Source organism: Ovis aries, chromosome 1 (assembly GCF_016772045.2).
Source record: "Ovis aries strain OAR_USU_Benz2616 breed Rambouillet chromosome 1, ARS-UI_Ramb_v3.0, whole genome shotgun sequence".
Taxonomy (NCBI): Eukaryota; Metazoa; Chordata; class Mammalia; order Artiodactyla; family Bovidae; genus Ovis; species Ovis aries.
The window spans coordinates 109432929-109451190 of NC_056054.1; the positions used below are offsets into that span (position 1 = coordinate 109432929).

The 18262-nt window shown below is 36.9% G+C and overlaps 2 pseudogenes; both read right to left on the minus strand.

Moving 5' to 3' along the window:
• Positions 1-2007: 2007 nt before the first annotated feature.
• On the minus strand, positions 2008-3487 carry LOC105612641 (olfactory receptor 10X1-like; annotated as a pseudogene).
• Positions 3488-15228: 11741 nt separating this feature from the next.
• Positions 15229-16156, minus strand: LOC101117985 (olfactory receptor 10X1-like; annotated as a pseudogene).
• Between the last annotated feature and the right edge of the window lie 2106 nt (positions 16157-18262).

The following is an 18262-nucleotide window of genomic DNA, read 5'->3' on the forward strand; positions in this document are numbered from 1 at the left end:
TCAAGGCAAAGAAGGTTCCTGCTGGGAGACTGGCATTAGGTTATTGATTAGGGGAGTATTGGGTGACTACTGGGGTGGGCACTTTTGCTAATTTGGAGTCAGGAAGCCTGCTGTTGATGATGAGGGGGTATTTTGGCAACATTTACAGAGGCTGTCAGTCAGTTGCAGACATAAACTTGGTTCTGGGCTCTACTTCTGTGACATTGATGGAAGGCCTTGCACCTGTAAACTTAGGGCAGAACTCAACAAAAAATATTAATTGAAATTCATTTTCTTGAGAATTAAATAACTTTTTCTCCTTTATGTTAGCTTTAGCATGTATTTTATAGGATTTTTCCCATTTCATTCAAATTCTTAAATTTTATTATGAACATAACATAATTTAAAGAATTATCTTGTCTTTGATGTCTGTATGACCTGAGAAACATCCAGATTTCCATTCTTAAGATTGTTTGTGTCTTCTGTCTTTATTTCTTCATAAATTTCATCAAGGAATATTATTTTTTGCAGTCTTTTTGTGGTTAGCTATTATTAAGTTTTAAAGGTGAATGCTTATTTTATAAATATTCAGCCTATGAACATTTTAAATGCTATATATTTTGAATGCTATGTATTTCATCCAAGCACTGAAAAGCTGCATCCACAAGCTTTGACTTGTAGTATTTTTATTTCCTCCAGTTCATATATTTTTTCTAATATTCATTGGATTTCTTGACTGATTTACTTTTTGTTTAGAAATGTGTTTCTTGACTTCTAAATATTTAGATAGTTTCTAGGTTTTAGTTTTTAGGAATGGAACAAAAATGAGAAATACTACTAAAGCAATAACCACAAATATATAGGGTAAATATTCTGCCTACATGTGTATTACAAAAATAGTCCCAGGGAAGAAAACAGTCATAGCAATAGATAACCTGAATTGGGGTAAGTGCATAATAATTTTCACCCATTATCTTACTTATCTTTAGAACATCCCCATAAATAATATAGATCAGAAACTATTCCAAAGCTTTTATATATTTTATATACACCAATCCTTAGTATAGTAATTGTATCCTTCATAAGAGGACATGTTAGCAGCAGAACTGAGAAAGAATTCAGAAATTTCTTAAGCTTGTATGTTGGGAATTTCACTAAGATTACTAAAAACCTCTCTGATATATAACCCATACGATATTTATTTTCCTCTAGGTAAAATAAGTGTTTGGTTCTGTGTATACCTTATTACCTTCATTACCTATAGTCTGCCAAAATTATTCAAAAACACTCTTTTGTTGTTAAACCATTCAATATTGAGGCATTTTTTAAAATATGGTTAGCTGTTTAATGCCCTCTTCATAAAGAAAGTAGAGTTTATATTCAGCCTTTGATAGGTTCCCATAGACTTAGAGAATATATAGACTTTACTGTCCAATTTACTTATTTGAATCATTGTTCCAAAACATCCTGTGTAGTCAGAATCTAGTATCTAATTCCATCATTAGAAGGACACAATCGTGACTAGTTTGGCATGGAACTTAACAAATATATATGTACATACATACATATATATATATTTATTTATTTATTTATTTATTTATTTATACTTGGTTGAAGATTTATACATACTATATCTCATGTCAGAAATGGTTTAATCCTGAAGGAACAAATCAGTTTCTTACAATTTTTCTATTACCTAGAAAAATTCTTCAACTGGAACATCTCTAGCTCTCTTAAAGCATTTCTTAGTGAAATGGTGAAAGGTTTTGCTTTTTTCTTTCCATAATCTTGCTTCCCCCACTGCATCAAAAGTGAAGTGCACCCAGAGATTCATTGATAGAAGCCTGAAATCTGCAAGGACAGAGGATAGAAGTCATTGGACACCTTTCTTTCAGGCTAAGTAAGTGCTTGTCAAGGCGTAGGTTCCAGACTCAGTCACTTGATCCCCATATGTCAACCTCTGGAAAAAGGTAAATGGTACAGATTTCACATGTCACAGGGTAAATGCCTCCTGACTTATGAGAACATTCAGTTATGTATGTTCTCATTATCTTCCATAATCCAAGATTGCTTATTCAAGAAATGTGTCTTTCCAAGGGCCTTTCTGAAAGCATTCTTCATGTCCTTATTCCTGAGGCTGAAAATGAGAGGGCTGAGGAAAGGAGTGACGACAGTGTAGGGAACTGCGATCACTGTGTCATTTCCCCCTGCTGCTTCTGGCTTCAGATAAACAATAGATGCAAAACCAAAGTGGATGATGACCACTGTGAGGTGGGAGGCACAAGAATGGATAAGAAAGCTGTGGTACATATACACAATGGAGTATTACTCAGCCGTTAAAAAGAATTCATTTGAATCAGTTCTGATGAGATGGATGAAACTGGAGCCGATTATACAGAGTGAAGTAAGCCAGAAAGAAAAACACCAATACAGTATACTAACACATATATATGGAATTTAGGAAGATGGCAATGACGACCCTGTATGCAAGACAGTGAAAGAGACACAGATGTGTATAACGGACTTTTGGACTCAGAGGGAGAGGGAGAGGGTGGGATGATTTGAGAGAATGACATTCTAACATGTATACTATCATTTGAATTGAATCGCCAGTCTATGTCTGACGCAGGATGCAGCATGCTTGGGGCTGGTTCATGGGGATGACCCAGAAAGATGTTATGGGGAGGGAGGTGGGAGGGGGGTTCATGTTTGGGAATGCATGTAAGAATTAAAGATTTTAAAATTTAAAAAATAAAAAATTAAAATGGTAAAAAAAAAAAAAAAGAAAGAAAAAGAAAATGCCTTCTGCTTGCCCTCAGCTGAAGGGATCTTGAGGACAGTGGAAAGAATGAAAATGTAAGTGAGGATAATGAGCAGAAAGGTACCCATTAAGCCTGACACTGAGATTGCTGTTACAATGAATTCTGTTGAGTTCACTGTCTAGACAAGACAGCCTCACAACAGCCCTCATGTGACAGAAGAAGTGTTTGACAAGGTTGGGACTGCAGAAAGAGCCCCTGAATATCAATGCAATCTCTGTTGCAGAAATCAAGAAGCCAGCAGCCCAGGCAGAGACCACAAGATTTCCACACACCATATTCGTCATAAGCAAAGGATATCTGAGAGGGTTGCAGATGGCCAGGAAGCGATCATATCCCATCAAAGTGAGAATGAAACAATTAGTGCCACCAAGTCCCAAGAAGAAATACATCTGCAAGCCACAACCTATGACTGAAATGCTTCTTTTCTTGGCCAGGAGATCTGCCAGCATCCTGGGGATAATGGTCAGGGTGTATCAGGTCTCAGAGAAAGAGAGTGCACTAAGGAAGAGGTACATGGGTGTGTGGAGACGTCTGTCCACCCAAGTAAGACTCATGATGGTCAGGTTACCTGTGAGGATGAGAAGGGAGAGGCAAAAGAAAACCACAAAGAGGAATGTCTGCGCATGTGGGTAAATAGAAAAGCCAACAAGAATGAACTCTTTCAAGATTGTCTGATTGATCTTCATTGTTGAATTTTCTGAAATATGAAAGAAAGACAAATAAATATTAAAATTTTCATTATTCTTTGAAATGTTGGTTTAAATAGATAGTGAAATTTACAATTTCTTTTTTAAAAATCATTTTATTTATTTATTTATGTTTGTCTGTTCCGGCTCTTCGTTTTTGTGCATGGAATTTTTTTAGTTGCAGCGAGCAGGGATGACTGTGTATTTGCATGCATGAACTTCTCATTGTGGTACCTTGTCTTGTTGTGGCATGCAGGATCTAGGGCATATGTTCAGTAGTTGTGGCACATGGGTTTATTTGCCCTGTGGCATATGGAATCTTCCTGGACCAGGGATCAAACCATGTCTCCTGCATTGGCAGGTGGACTCCCAACTACTGGACCATCAGAGAAGCCCAAGTTTACAATTTCTGATAGATCATTTAGTTTGGCAATTCACCATGTGTATGTAGGTGATGTTTTTTTCCAATATATTATTTGTTTCTGTAAACAAATACTCATTATTTTTTATGGCTCTTTCTTGCCCTTATTAATGATTTTAATGATCCATAATATTAACAGGACAGAAAATATTCTAATTCATGTCCAGATGAAGGAAATTCAGATGAATTTGGTGATTAAGCTTTGGATTTGACTCTAAACCCTGAAAAAACTATCAAGTAGTTAATAGACAGAGTCACTGTCTGACTCAGAAACTTCCTATGTATAATGTTGTCTATCTATCTAAGGGGTGAATGTCTATAGCTAACTTCCTAGCTGTTTTGGGACTATATTTGGAGAATGACTTACAACTATAAGAGAATCCCAATGTCATTATCCCTTCTTGGAGAAATTGGTTAGAACCTGAAATCTTAAAGAAAAGTGAAGACCATGTCCTTCTGTTTATCTCTAAGTTGTTGTTAAGAATTCCTTCTACCTGTAGAGCCATTTATAAGCTGAGATTCTTAAATTCTCAGAACTCTTTACAATAACTCTATAACAAAGGAAGTTTTATGGTTTGTAAACTAAAATTACCTAGGTTCCCCAAAGGGAAAATATATTGGCAGAAAAAGAATTTGTTTTAATAGCTCCATGGTGTAAACCCAAGCTTTTTCTAACTCACTGCTTGCAGAACAGCCTGGTTTCACATATTTCACGTATGGTTTCAGGCCATATTTCTTCCACCCCAATTTGTTTTCACAGACAGAGTTAAATCAAGAAGAATTTTGAAAATGCAAAGAATCAGTGATTCAAATTCAAAGTAGCCCCTTTCTTATCCAGTCTTTACCCAACTGTGTTGTAAATGACTACTTGGAGGAGAATCATCCTCAGTAGAATAGGAATATCAGAATCTCCTACTTTTGGCATATTCTGCGTGTTTGTGTTTGTGAAGGGGATGAGGGTACTCTACCTTACCCTCAGTTCTCTCTGAAGTCATTGCTAAATCAAACTGTCTAAAATTTAGTTTGGAATATGGATCCACTGACAAAATAATATACTACTATTTAAAGTCAAACAGAAATAGTAAATTTGAAGAAAATGTAGTGAATTGATCATGAAGAAAACAGTCAAACCATATCAAAAATAGTTTCCTACCTTGTGTATTTTATCACAGCTCCAAAGCCAATTCAGTATCAATTATATTCTTATGTGATAGTCTTGACATTGTTGGAAAAATGCTTTGTTCATAACTCAAAAAAGATAAAGATCAACTTACTATGGACATCATTTGTCAAAGACTCCAGATTTTTTACTTCATCATTGCTAGTTTAGTGACACTGGGAAAGTTCCTGTACATTCCAGTTTCAAATCTCCCCACCTGGCAAGTAAAGAAAGAGGCCCTGACTATGCCCCTCAGCTTTCTATGGTTCCGAGTTTCTGACACGAGCTGTGAAGTTAGGCCACATGTGCTGTGATCAGTACGCAACACTCACTGAATTATAATAGCTTAGAGCTTTTCTTCCTAACACTTTAAAGATGTTATCTGCTAATCACCTGTTTGAAGTTCCTCAGCTCTAGAGGTTTGTTTCTGGTTAAGAGACCCTCAGGGATTTCTCTCTTCTTCATCAGAGAGAGGAAAAGAACTTTCTCACTTAACTTTGTAATTTGCTCTCATTAGTTACAGGGGTTTGTATAATATGTGACTTGTCTTCTGGGAGTCTCTGGGGATTTAAAACTTGCAGAGTCTATATTCTGCTCATAACCAAGGCTTTCTGCTACTCCCTTAGTTTTGTTTTGCTGAAGAGTGGAATAAACTGTATCCCTAATACTCATTCAATTTGCTCTTCCCCTCACCATAAACACACTTTGTCCCTCTAGTCACAGAGTCCATTCCTGGTGTGAACAAAAAACATTGTCTGCCTTTTTTGTTTGCTAAATAAGGAATGTTTTTTTGCCTTCAGATAATCAAGTCATGAACCACTGAATCTCACCCCACAAATGGTGCACCCTGAGGGGAATTCAAAATGAAGAAATTTAGGATACTGGCCCTTGATAGTTAAGATGAATACCAAAGGAATAATTTCATTGATCTCAGGCTCTTACATCTTCCCATTTACAGAAAGACATTAAAATTGATTTCAGATGTCTTGGATTTCTTTGTGATTAGCAGTATCTTTTGATTTTTCAGCTATATATATATATATATATATATATATATATATATATATATATATTTTTTTTTTTTTTCCCAGCAAAGCTTCTACATATACTGGCTCCTCCCTTACCTCTTCAGAACAGTATCTAAAAACTATCTGAAAAGCTGTAAACCTGGCTATTATCCTCAGGAAGTTCACCAAATAAAGCATATTCTCAGTTTTGGGGTTGTGTATTTTTTTTTTTTTTTCAGTCAACGCTGAGCATTTAAGAAAGGCTCACTGTATTTAAAGTGGATGCAATCAGAAAAGTATGAGTAATAGTTTCTTCTTACAAGGATTAATATTTTGATGGAGGAGAGAAGATAGTATAGATGAAAAAGGGGATTGCACTGTAGTGAGCTGAAGACCCAAACATTGAATAGACAAGATAGAAGAACTGGATCAAAGGTAAGAGAAGATGCCATGGAGAAGAAGTATTCTCTCTGCAAGAAAATAATAGCATTACAAGCAACTGTACCTTAAAAATTTAGATGATACTCTAAGGAGTAGGAGAACTGCAGTTCTGTTTTCATTTTTAGCCTAAAGTTGTGAGGAGATGCTAAATATTAGAAAATGTAGAAGGTTGTTTATCATGAGAAAATCAATAACAAGATCAGTCTTGACATATTAAGCTCAAAGAAGAGGCAGATATATGCAACAGAAATTTAGAAGTGTTGGCCTGGGTCTTATGTCTGTCTTCAGATGATGAACCTTGTAGTCATAAAAACTGATGAATATTATGAGTGCAGATTTGATAGATTTCACCTGAGAAACATAATCTGCCAAAATAGCAGAACATGAACAGGAAAAGCTTGAGAAATAGCCATTGGTGGACCAAAGAAAGAAAAGACCAAATGCTGGCCAAGGAAAGAATCAAAAGAGTACAGTGTTCTTGAGGGGGAAAGACTAGATGGTTTCAGAAAGGGAAGGGAGATGAGAAATGAAAGAGAGAGATAGAGATAGAGAAAGAAATACTTATGTACTTCTCCCTGGGGATGGAGAAAAGTATTTCTAATTATCTTTTACTGAACACTTATAATTACTGGACACATTATGAAAAAGTTTATAAATATATCATTTAATTATCTTAACAATACAATGTAGCTACAACTTTACTACCAAGACATCAAAATTAAAGTGGTTGAAATGAAACAGTATACTGCTGTCTCATAAAAGTGCAATGACAAGCAGTTCATGATTAGTGGGGCTAGCAAGACAGTTAAACTTCACAAGGTTATACAAGTCACAGGTGGGAAAATAGGTTCTGCCATCTTCAAGTTACGGTTATCATTGCTGAGTCCAAAGCTGACTTTTAAAAAATTTCAGTTATTGTAATTTTCAAGTCCAGCATTTCATTTAGTTCTTTTTAAAAATGTATCTTTATTCATATTCTGTATTTATCATTTCATGATGGCTTCCTTTATTTCTTTAATCATTAACTTTAGGTATCTGAAAATATTTTTAATGGCTACTTTGAATTTTCATCTTTTTTGTTAAAATATAGTTGATTTACGATGTTGCGTTAGATCCTTGTATAAAGTTATTCAGATATATGTGTGTATATATATATATATATATATTCATATAATTTACAACCAAGGGTTATTGCAAGATGTTGAATATAGTTCCCAGTGTTATACAGTAGGAACTTGTTGTTTATCATTTTATATATAGTAGTTTATATCTACTAATCACAAACTCCTAATTTATCCTTCCCCCATTCCCATTGGTAACCATAATTTTGTTAGTTTGTTTTCTTTGTCTCGGTGAACCTGTTTTTGTTTTGTAAATAAGATAATCTGAATTACATTTTGGATTCCACATTTAAGTGATATATGATACTTGTCTTATTCAATCTGATTTCAGTTCAGTTCAGTCGCTCAGTCGTGTCCGACTCTTTGTGACCCCATGATTTGCAGCACGCCAGGCCTCCCTGTCCATCACCAACTCCTGGAATTCACTCAGACTCATGTCCATCGAGTCAGTGATGCCATCCAGCCATCTCATCCTCTGTCGTCCCCTTCTACTCCTGCCCCAAATCCCTCCCATCATCAGAGTCTTTCCCAATGAGTCAGCTCTTCGCATGAGGTGGTCAAAGTACTGGAGCTTCAGCTTTAGCATCATTCCTTCCAAAGAAATCCCAGGGTTGATCTCCTTCAGAATGGACTGGTTGAATCTCCTTGCGGTCCAAGGGACTCTCAAGAGTCTTCTCCAACACCACAGTTCAAAAGCATCAATTCTTCAGCACTCAGCCTTCTTCACAGTCCAACTCTCACATCCATACATGACCACTGGAAAAACCATAGCCTTGACTAGATGGATCTTAGTCGGCAAAGTAATGTCTCTGCTTTTGAATATGCTGTCTAGGTTGGTCATAACTTTTCTTCCAAAGAGTAAGCGTCTTTTAATTTCATAGCTGCAGTCACCATCTGCAGTGATTTGGGAGCCCCCCAAAATAAAGTCTGACACTGTTTCTACTCTTTCCCCATCTATTTCCCATGAAGTGATGGGACTGGATGCCATGATCTTCGTTTTCTGAATGTTGAGCTTTAAGCCAACTTTTTCACTCTCCTCTTTCACTTTCATCAAGAGGCTTTTTAGCTCCTCTTCACTTTCTACCATAAGGGTGGTGTCATCTGCATATCTGAGGTTATTGATATTTCTCCTGGCAATCTTGATTCCAGCTTGTGTTTCTTCCAGCCCAGCGTTTCTCATGATGTACTCTGCATATAAGTTAAACAAGCAGAGTGACCATATACAACCTTGACGTACTCCTTTTCCTATTTGGAACCAGTCTGTTGTTCCATGTCCAGTTCTAACTGTTGCTTCCTGACCTGCATAAAGATTTCTCAAGAGGCAGGTTAGGTGATCTGGTATTCCCATCTCTTTCAGAATTTTCCACAGTTTATTGTGATTCACACAATAAATGATAGGATACCAAAAGAGGAACTCCCAAGGTCATTAGGTGCCCAATATGCTACTGGAGATCAGTGCAGAAATAACTCAAGAAAGAATGAAAGGATGGAGCCAAAGCAAAAACAATACCCAGCTCTGGATGTGACTGGTGATAGAAGCAAGGTCCGATGCTGTAAAGAGCAATATTGCATAGGAATCTGGAATGTCAGGTCCATGAATCAAGGCAAATTGAAAATGGTCAAACAAGAGATGGCAAGGGTGAACATCGACATTCTAGGATAAGTGAAATGGACTGGAATGGGTGAATTTAACTCAGAGGACCATTATATCTACTACTGCAGGCAGGAATCCCTCAGAAGAAGTGGAGTAGCCATAATGGTCAACAAAAGAGTCCGAATGCAATCCCCAAAATGACAGAATGATCTCTGTTCGTCTCCAAGGCAAACCATTCAGTATCATAGTTATCCAAGTCTATGCCCCAACCAGTAATGCTGAAGAAACTGAAGTTGAACTGTTTTATGAAGACCTACAAGACCTTTTAGAACTAACACCCAAAAAAGATGTCCTTTTCATTTATAGGGGACTGGAATACAATCTGATTCACTTCCCTTAAGATCATAATCTCTAGGTCCATCCATATTGCTGCAAATGGCATTATTTCATTCTTTTTTATGGCTGAGGATTATCATCTGCTTTTTCATGCATTTAACTGTCAGTGAGCATTTAGATTGTTTCCACACCCTGGTTTTGTAAATACTGCTGCAAAGAACATTGGGGTATGTGTATATATCTTCTCAAATTAGAGTTTTTCTCTGGATATATGCCCAGGTGTGGGATTGCTGGATTATATGGTAACTCTGTTTTTAGGTTTTTAAGTAAAGTTTTTGTCTTTAAAACACAGAATCTAGTCACACTCACAAGGCAGCTTCTGTTGCCTAATATTTTTTTCTGGTAGTTGGTAATATCTCCACGTTTCTGGTGATGGACAGGGAAGCCTGTCCTGTTGCTGTCCATGGTGTCGCAAAGTGTTGGACATGGCTGAGTGACTGAACTGAACTGAACCATGTTTCTTTGCATGCCTCATCTTTGTTTCTGTTGAAACTAGATATTTTAGATGATATAGTGTAGAAACTTCTGGTTATTGGTCCTTCCCATTCACACACAGACACACACACACAGAGACACACACACACACAGACGCACACACACATACATTGGGGACCTTTTTTTGTTTGTTGTTTGCTTTTATGTTTGGTTAGTGATTGGATCAAATAATTTAGTGAACCCTATCCTCCCTTACTATACTAGAGTGTTAGGTCTCTTGATACTGCTCATCATGAGCACAGTCATGGTTATGCCCACAATTATCCCTGGAATGGCAGTCATTTAATAGGCCTTACTTTGAATGTCCTTTTTCTGACCACATGCAATTATTAGCCTGACAGTTGCTCTAGTGTTTTCAAACCTGCCCTAGAATATTAATTGTTCCACAGATGTATAAAACAAAGTGCAGGCTCCTTTGAAGGGATAGTTTCTGAAATCAGTGTTTGAAGTTTGTTCTGACCTAGGGAGGACTTCTGGTTGTCTCCTTCCCCTGTTTAGAGAGCTCCTTAGATGAGGCTGAGAACACAGGAAGAGCAGCCTTATCTGGGGACACTGAATAACAATATGACTGAAACTTTCAGCAATGTTTTATGTGTCTATTGTCTTCTGAGTTTGCCCATGTGAAAGTGAAAGTGAAGTCACTCAGTCGTGTCCGTCTCTTTGCAACCCCATGAACTTTAGCCTACCAGGCTCCTCCGTCTGTGGGATTTTCCAGGCAAGAGTACTGAAGTGGGTTGCCATTTCCTTCTCCAGGAGATCTTCCCAACCCAGGGATCAAACCCAGGTCTCTCGCATTGCAGGCAGATGCTTTACCATCTGAGCCACAAGAGTTTGCCCATAGATCTATGAAAACCTTCAGTTCAGTCACTCAGTCATGTCCGATTCTTTGCGATCCCATGAATCACAGCATGCCAGGCCTCCCTGTCCATCGCCAACTCCCGGAGTTCACTCAAACTCATGTCCATCAAGTCAGTGATGCCATCCAGCCATCTCATCCTCTCTTGTTCCCTTCTCCTCCTGCCCCCAATCCCTCACAGCACCAGGGTCTTTTCCAATGAGTCAACTCTTCACATGAGGTGGCCAAAGTATTGGAGTTTCAGCTTTAGCATCAGTTCTTCCAGTGAACACCCAGGGCTGATCTCCTTTAGGATGGACTGGTTGGATTTCCTTGCATTCCAAGGGACTCTCAAGAGTCTTCTACAACACCACAGTTCAAAAGCATCAATTCTCCGGTGCTTAGCTTTCTTCACAGTCCAACTCTTACTAATTGTCTTTCTCTCCACAAGAAGAATCTGAATTTCCTGAGAGAACAAATTGTATTTGTTCCTTGAAGTTTTCATTACACATAGAGGGGGAAAAAATGAACATCTTTCCCATTTTGGAAAACAGAAGCCACTGATCTCCTACTTTATTCCTTTATTGGTTCCATACTATATTTCTCATTGACAAGAATTAATGTCTAGCTTCTTCCCATTAAAAATTTTATTAGTAAAATAATTTAGAAAAAAATTGAAACTAAAGGACTCAGACTTTGCAATGTGAAATATAATTAAAATTAAATTTCTTGACAATTAAATGTTTCACTTTTGTGTTTGTTTTAGCATGTATCTTATGTTATAACTTATAGAATTTTCCAATTTTATGTAAATCCTCATATCTATATTCATGAAATCATTCACAGTACACACTCATCTTTAATGTCTCTGTGACCTGAGAAACAACCCCATTTCCATTCCCATAGTTGTTTATTTGTGTCATCTGTCTTCATTCTCTATTCAATCTCATCAAAGTATAACATAATTTACCAATATTTTCAATACTCCAACCTCTGACTTTTTTGAATCACTGGTGGCTTCCCTGATGGCTCAGTAGTAAAGAATCTGCCTAAAGTTCAGGAGACATGGGTTTGATCCCTGGGTCAGGAAGATACCGTAGAAAATGAAATGGCAACCCACTTCAGTAGTCTTGCCTGGGAAATCCCACGTACAGAGGCATCTAGTGGGCTACAGTTCATAGGGTTACAAAAGTCGGAAATGGGTTAATGATTAGACAGTAACAATCACATGCTAATATATATTTAATCTCTGCTCTTATATTTATTTTTCTTCACTATCTTTCTGTTTAGCTGTTCCTTTACTAAATTATTGACACAAATATTTATCTTCCAAATTTGCTTTCTATACACTTTTCTAATATGTATTTTGAACACTACATAGTTCATCCAAACACTGAAAAGATATATACAAAAAGTTTGTCCTGTAGTATTTTTAATTCTTACAGTTCAAATCTTCTTTTCTATTGGCCACAGGATTTTTTATTTTATTTCATTGTTTATTTAGAAGTGTGTTTCTTGACTTCTAACCATATAGGTATTTCTAGATTCTATTTCATCTTCCAGATGTTCAAGCTGGTTTTAGAAAAGCAGAGGAAAAGGAGATCAAATTGCCAACATCTGTTGGATCATGGGAAAAGCAAAAGAGTTCCAGGAAGACATCTATTTCTGCTTTATTGACTATGCCAAAACCTTTGACTGTGTGGATCACAATAAACTGTGGAAAATTCGAGCAAGATGGGAATACCAGACCACCTGACCTGCCTCTTGAGAAACTTATATGCAGGTCAGGAAGCAAAGTTAGAACTGGACATGGAACAACAGACTGGTTCCAAATAGGAAAAGGAGTATGTCAAGGCTATATATTGTCACCCTGTTTATTTAACTTCTATGCAGAGTACATCGTGAGAAATGCTGGGCTGAAAGAAGCACAAGCTGGAACCAAGATTGCCGGGAGAAATATCAATAACCTCAGATATGCAGATGACACCACCCTTATGGCAGAAAATGAAGAGGAACTAAAAAGCCTCTTGATGAAAGTGAAAGTAGAGAGTGAAAAATTTGGCTTAAAGCTCATCATTCAGAAAACGAAGATCATGGCATCTGGTCCCATTACTTCATGGGAAATAGATGGGGAAACTGGAAACAGTATCAGACTTTATTTTGGGGGGCTCCAAAATCACTGCAGATGGTGACTGCAGCCATGAAATTAATAGACGCTTAATCCTTGGAAGCATATTGAAAAGCAGAGACATTACTTTGCCTACAAAGTTCCATCTAGTCAAGGCTATGGTTTTTCCAGTGGTCGTGTATGGATGTGAGTGTTGGACTGTGAAGAAAGCTGAGTGCTGAAGAACTGATGCTTTTGAACTGTGGTGTTGGAGAAGACTCTTGAGAATCCCTTGGACTGCAAAGAGATCCAACCAGTCCATTCTAAAGGAGATCAGCCCTGGAATTTCTTTGGAAGGAATGATGCTAAAGCTGAAACTCCAATACTTTGGCCACCTCATGTGAAGAGTTGACTCATTGGAAAAGACTCTGATGCTGGGAGGGATTGGGGGCAGGAGGAGAAGGGGACGACAGAGGATGAGATGGCTGGATAGCATCACTGACTCAATAGACATGAGTCTGAGTGAACTCCGGGAGTTCGTGATGGACAGGGAGGCCTGGCATGCTGTGATTCATGGGATCGCAAAGAGTTGGACACAACTGAGTGACTGAACTGAACTGATATTCTACTAATTTACTCAAATTGTTTTTTTCTAGCTTCACAATCTATATTAAGTAGCGCCTAACAATCCCTGCCATGGTCACCATGTCAGATGTATATGGGTTAACTGGTGCAAATTCAAGTCAGGAACTTGAGTCTACACTTAACATTTTATCTTCTATACTCACTATGAGTGAGCAGATTGTTAGTATTTATGTGCAAGATGTATAACTTCTCTGGATTGACTAAGCAGTTCTCAGGGATGGAACACTTTCATCACTGAAGCAGTAATCACAGATGAAGGAGGGGTAAATATTCTGCCTGCACATGTGTTACAAAAATGGTCCCAGGGAAGAAAGTAGATTCATGGCAAGAATTAACCTAATCATTGCAAGTACATAATCATTTTCATCTTACCTATCTTTACATGATCCCCATAAATAATCTAGGTTGGAAATTACTCCAGACTTTGTATACATTTTATATTTACAAACCACAAGAACAGTGGTTATAACTTTCATGAGAGGATGTGAATTTGGTTAGTAGCAGAACTGAAAAAAGATTCAGCAATTGCCCCAGGCTTGTATGCTGGAATTTTCCATAAGACCACTTGCTAATTTTCTGTGATATATAACCTCCACAGTATTTCTTACTTTCTTTTAAGTAATATAAAGATTTGATGCTGTGTTTATCTAGTTTCCTTTATTACATATAAGAGGTCTGTAAAAATTATTCCAAAAAACTTTTTAATGTCACACTTATCAATACCATGAGAGTTTTTCAAACATTTGCTGTTTAGTGCCTTCATCTTAAAGAAAATGGAGGTTATTTCCAGCTGTCAACATAGATTCCCCCAGTTATGAAACAAGTAGGCACTACTGACCTGTTGACTTATTTGAATCAACATTCCAACACATCCTGTGAATTCAGAAGCTAGCATCTGAAAATCATTAAGGAATACCGTCATAAACAGTGTTATTAAATTTTTTTAATGATCAGTATGATATGGTACTTAACAAATATAGTTGTCAATTCAGATATGCACAAATAAAGAGATGATGGTTACTACATAGTGAACCTCCTATTAAAGTGGTTTATCTCCTGGGAGACACAATTCAGTGCCTCACAACATTACCTATATAAATTATTCGACCTTTACATTTCTAGACATCTTTAAACATTTCTGAATATAGTGTTCACTCATGGTGTTTTTTTTTTTTTCCCTTCCACAGTCTTTCCAATCCCACTTCATCAAATGTACAATAAACCCACAGTTTGATTGGTAGAAGCCTAGTATCTTCAGAGACTGATACTGAAGTAGAAGTAGAGAACTGATAGTACTAGTAAAAGTAGAGTTGAGTACAGTAGATATAGACGATGCAGAATGAAAAGAGATAGACAGCTTCCTTAACAAGATAAGTAAATGCTTGGGTCCTAGACTCAGTCACTTGATCTCCATATGCCAACCCCTGGAAAAAGGCAAATGGTACAGGCTCCTCAGATATCATAGGGTAAATCCCTTACTGACATCTAGGAATATTCAGTCATGCAGCAATAAACCAAGATTATTTATTCAAGGAATTTGTTTTTCCGAGTGCCTTTCTGAAAGCATTCTTCATGTCCTTATCCCTGAGGCTGAAAATGAGAGGGCTGAAGAAAGGAGTAATGACAGTGTAGGGGATTGCTATGAGTGTGTCATCTCCCCCTGATACTTCTGGCTTCAGATAAACAATAGATGCAAAACCAAAGTGGATGATGTCTGCTGTGAGGTGGGAGGCACAGGTAGAAAAGGACTTCTGCTTGCTCTCAGCTGAAGGGATCCTAAGAACAGTAGTGATAATGAACACATAAATGAGTATGATAAGCAGGAAGGTGCCTATCAAGCCTGACACTGGGATTGCTGTTACAATGAATTCTGTGAGTTCACTGTCTAGACAGGACAGATTCACAACAGCCCTCATGTGACAGAAGTGTTTGACAAGGTTGGGACTACAGAAAGAGCCTCTGAATATCATTCCAGGCTCTGTCACAGAGATAAAGAAGCCAGCAGCCTAGGCAGAGACCACAAGTTTTCCACATGCCATATTGGACATAAGCAAAGGATATCTGAGAGGGTTGCAGATGGCCAGGAAGCGATCATATCCCATCAAAGTGAGAATGAAACAATTAGTGCCAGCAAGTCCCAAGAAGGAACTCATTTGCAAGCCACAACCTATGACTGAAATTTCTGTATTTGATGAGGAGATCTGTCAACATCTTGGGGATAATAGTCAATGTATAGCAGGTCTCAGAGAAAGAGAGTGCACTAAAGAAGAGGTACATGGGTGTGTGGACATGTCTGTCCACCCAAGTAAGACTCATGATGGCCAGATTACCTGTGAGGGTGAGAAGGTAGAGGCAAAAGAAAACCACAAGGAGGAATGTCTGTGCATGTGGGTAAACAGAAAAGCCAACAAGAATGAACTCTTCCAGGACTGTTTGGTTGATCTTCATTGTTTGGACATCTGAAATCTAAAAGAAACAACAAACAAATGTTATATTTTCAATTATTAGTTGACATTTTTTTCTGTGAATAAGACAAATGGTTAATGTTGAAATTACAGATTGATTCTTTTTTTTTTAAATGGACATATAATTAATTTATAATGTTAGTTTCAAGTGTACAGCAAAGTGATTCAGTTTTATATATATGTATATTTATATAAACACATCTTATTCAGATTCTTTTCCATCATAGGTTATTATAAGGTGTTGAGTATAATTCCCTGTGCTATAAAGTAGGTTGTTATTCTTTACAATTTTATATATAATCATGAAAGTGAAAGACACTCAGTTGTGTCCGACTCTTTGCAATCCCATGGACTATATAGTCTATGGAATTCTCCAGGCCAATGGATAGCCTTTCCCTTTTCCAGGGGATCTTCCCAAGCCAGGGATCGAATCCAGGTCTCCCGCATTGCAGGTACATTCTTTACCAGCTGAGCCAGAAAGGAAGCCCATGGGTGTATGTTAATCCCAGACTCAAATTATCTCTCTTCCCCACCCCTGCTATCCCTTTTGGTGATCATAAGCTTGTTTTCTAAGTTTGTGAGTTTCATTTTTTTTGTAAAAAAGTTTATTTGTATCACTTTCCAGAGTCCATATATAAGTAGTATTATGTTTGTCATTTCTGTCTGACTTACTTCACTTAATATGATAATCTCTGTCCATCCATGATGATGCAAATGGTATTATTTCACTTTTTTATGGCTTAATAATTCCATTGCATAATAATTGCATATATATACGTGCTGTGTTGTGCTAAGTCATCTCACTCATATCTGACTCTTTTACCTTTACTCTGTTGATGGAAATTTAAGCTGCTTCTATGTCTTGGCTAATGTAATTAGTGCATGAATCTTTTCAAATTAACTTTTTCTCTGGATATATGCTCAGCAGAGGGCTTGCACGATCATATAGTAACTCTAATTTTAGTTTCTTTAAAGAACCTCTATACTGTTCTCTGTAGTGGCTGCACTAATTTATTGGTTATTTATTGGTTTATTTAGTTTAGCAAAATAACTCTGTGTATGGACATGGTGTATTTTCATTAACTTTTTTCTTCTTTGTTGAGCAACCAATTTCAATTACTTATTATGGCTTTTTCTGGCTTATTTTTAAAAGGATTTCCTTGTCTGATAACTTAAAAAGGACAGAAACTTCTATGATTCATGTCCAAATAAAGGAAATTCATGTGCATAAGGTGACTCAGAGCTGGATCAGATTCTGAACCCTGAAATCACTGCTCAGTAGTTAATAGAGTCAGAGTCTAACACAATAAATTACACATATAATATTGTATATAAATATATAATGAGTGAAGGTTGATATTTGTCTGCTTAGGAACTTGTGGACTACATTTGGCTGATGGCTTATGATTGTAAGAGAAGTTCAAAGCTATTAGCAATTCTTGGAGAAGAGAGTTAGGTCTTTAAATGTTAAAAGTAAAGAACATGCTCCCTTCCTTCTACTCTGAAGAGAGGGAGGGAAGATAGAATATAAAAACCCTTACAATACTTTTGATTAATTAGAATATATGTATAATTGTCAGGTAACAATTGACATTTTACCCATGTCTTCAATGCCAAGCTCAGTATATGAACAAGGTAAATGTTAACGAGTTCATGTGTTCTTTGATAATTCTACATCTTATTTAATCTCATCCTCCTTGAACTTCCACAGCATGTTTTTCTTTATATTTAATACATCTCCTCATCTTTGTTTATATTAACCTGCGATTTTCCCTTAACTACACATCAACATAATTAGTAACTCAATTGTATAGCACATGTTTTGTGAATTCTTTCATATGTTCATTAAATTTATTCTTCACAGCACAAAATAAACAAAATAGGACAACTATGAAATGTATATATCAGGTGTGATTATTTTATTCGTCTTTAGAAAAAGATAATTGCATCTCTGATGCATCATATTTGTAACAGGAATCAAACTGTTTTGACTTAAATGGTACATTCTTTCTATTTTTCAATATTTTCTCCTTGAGGAAACAGACTGAGTCTTAAGAGGAAAATAATTTACAGTAATTATTGAATAAGT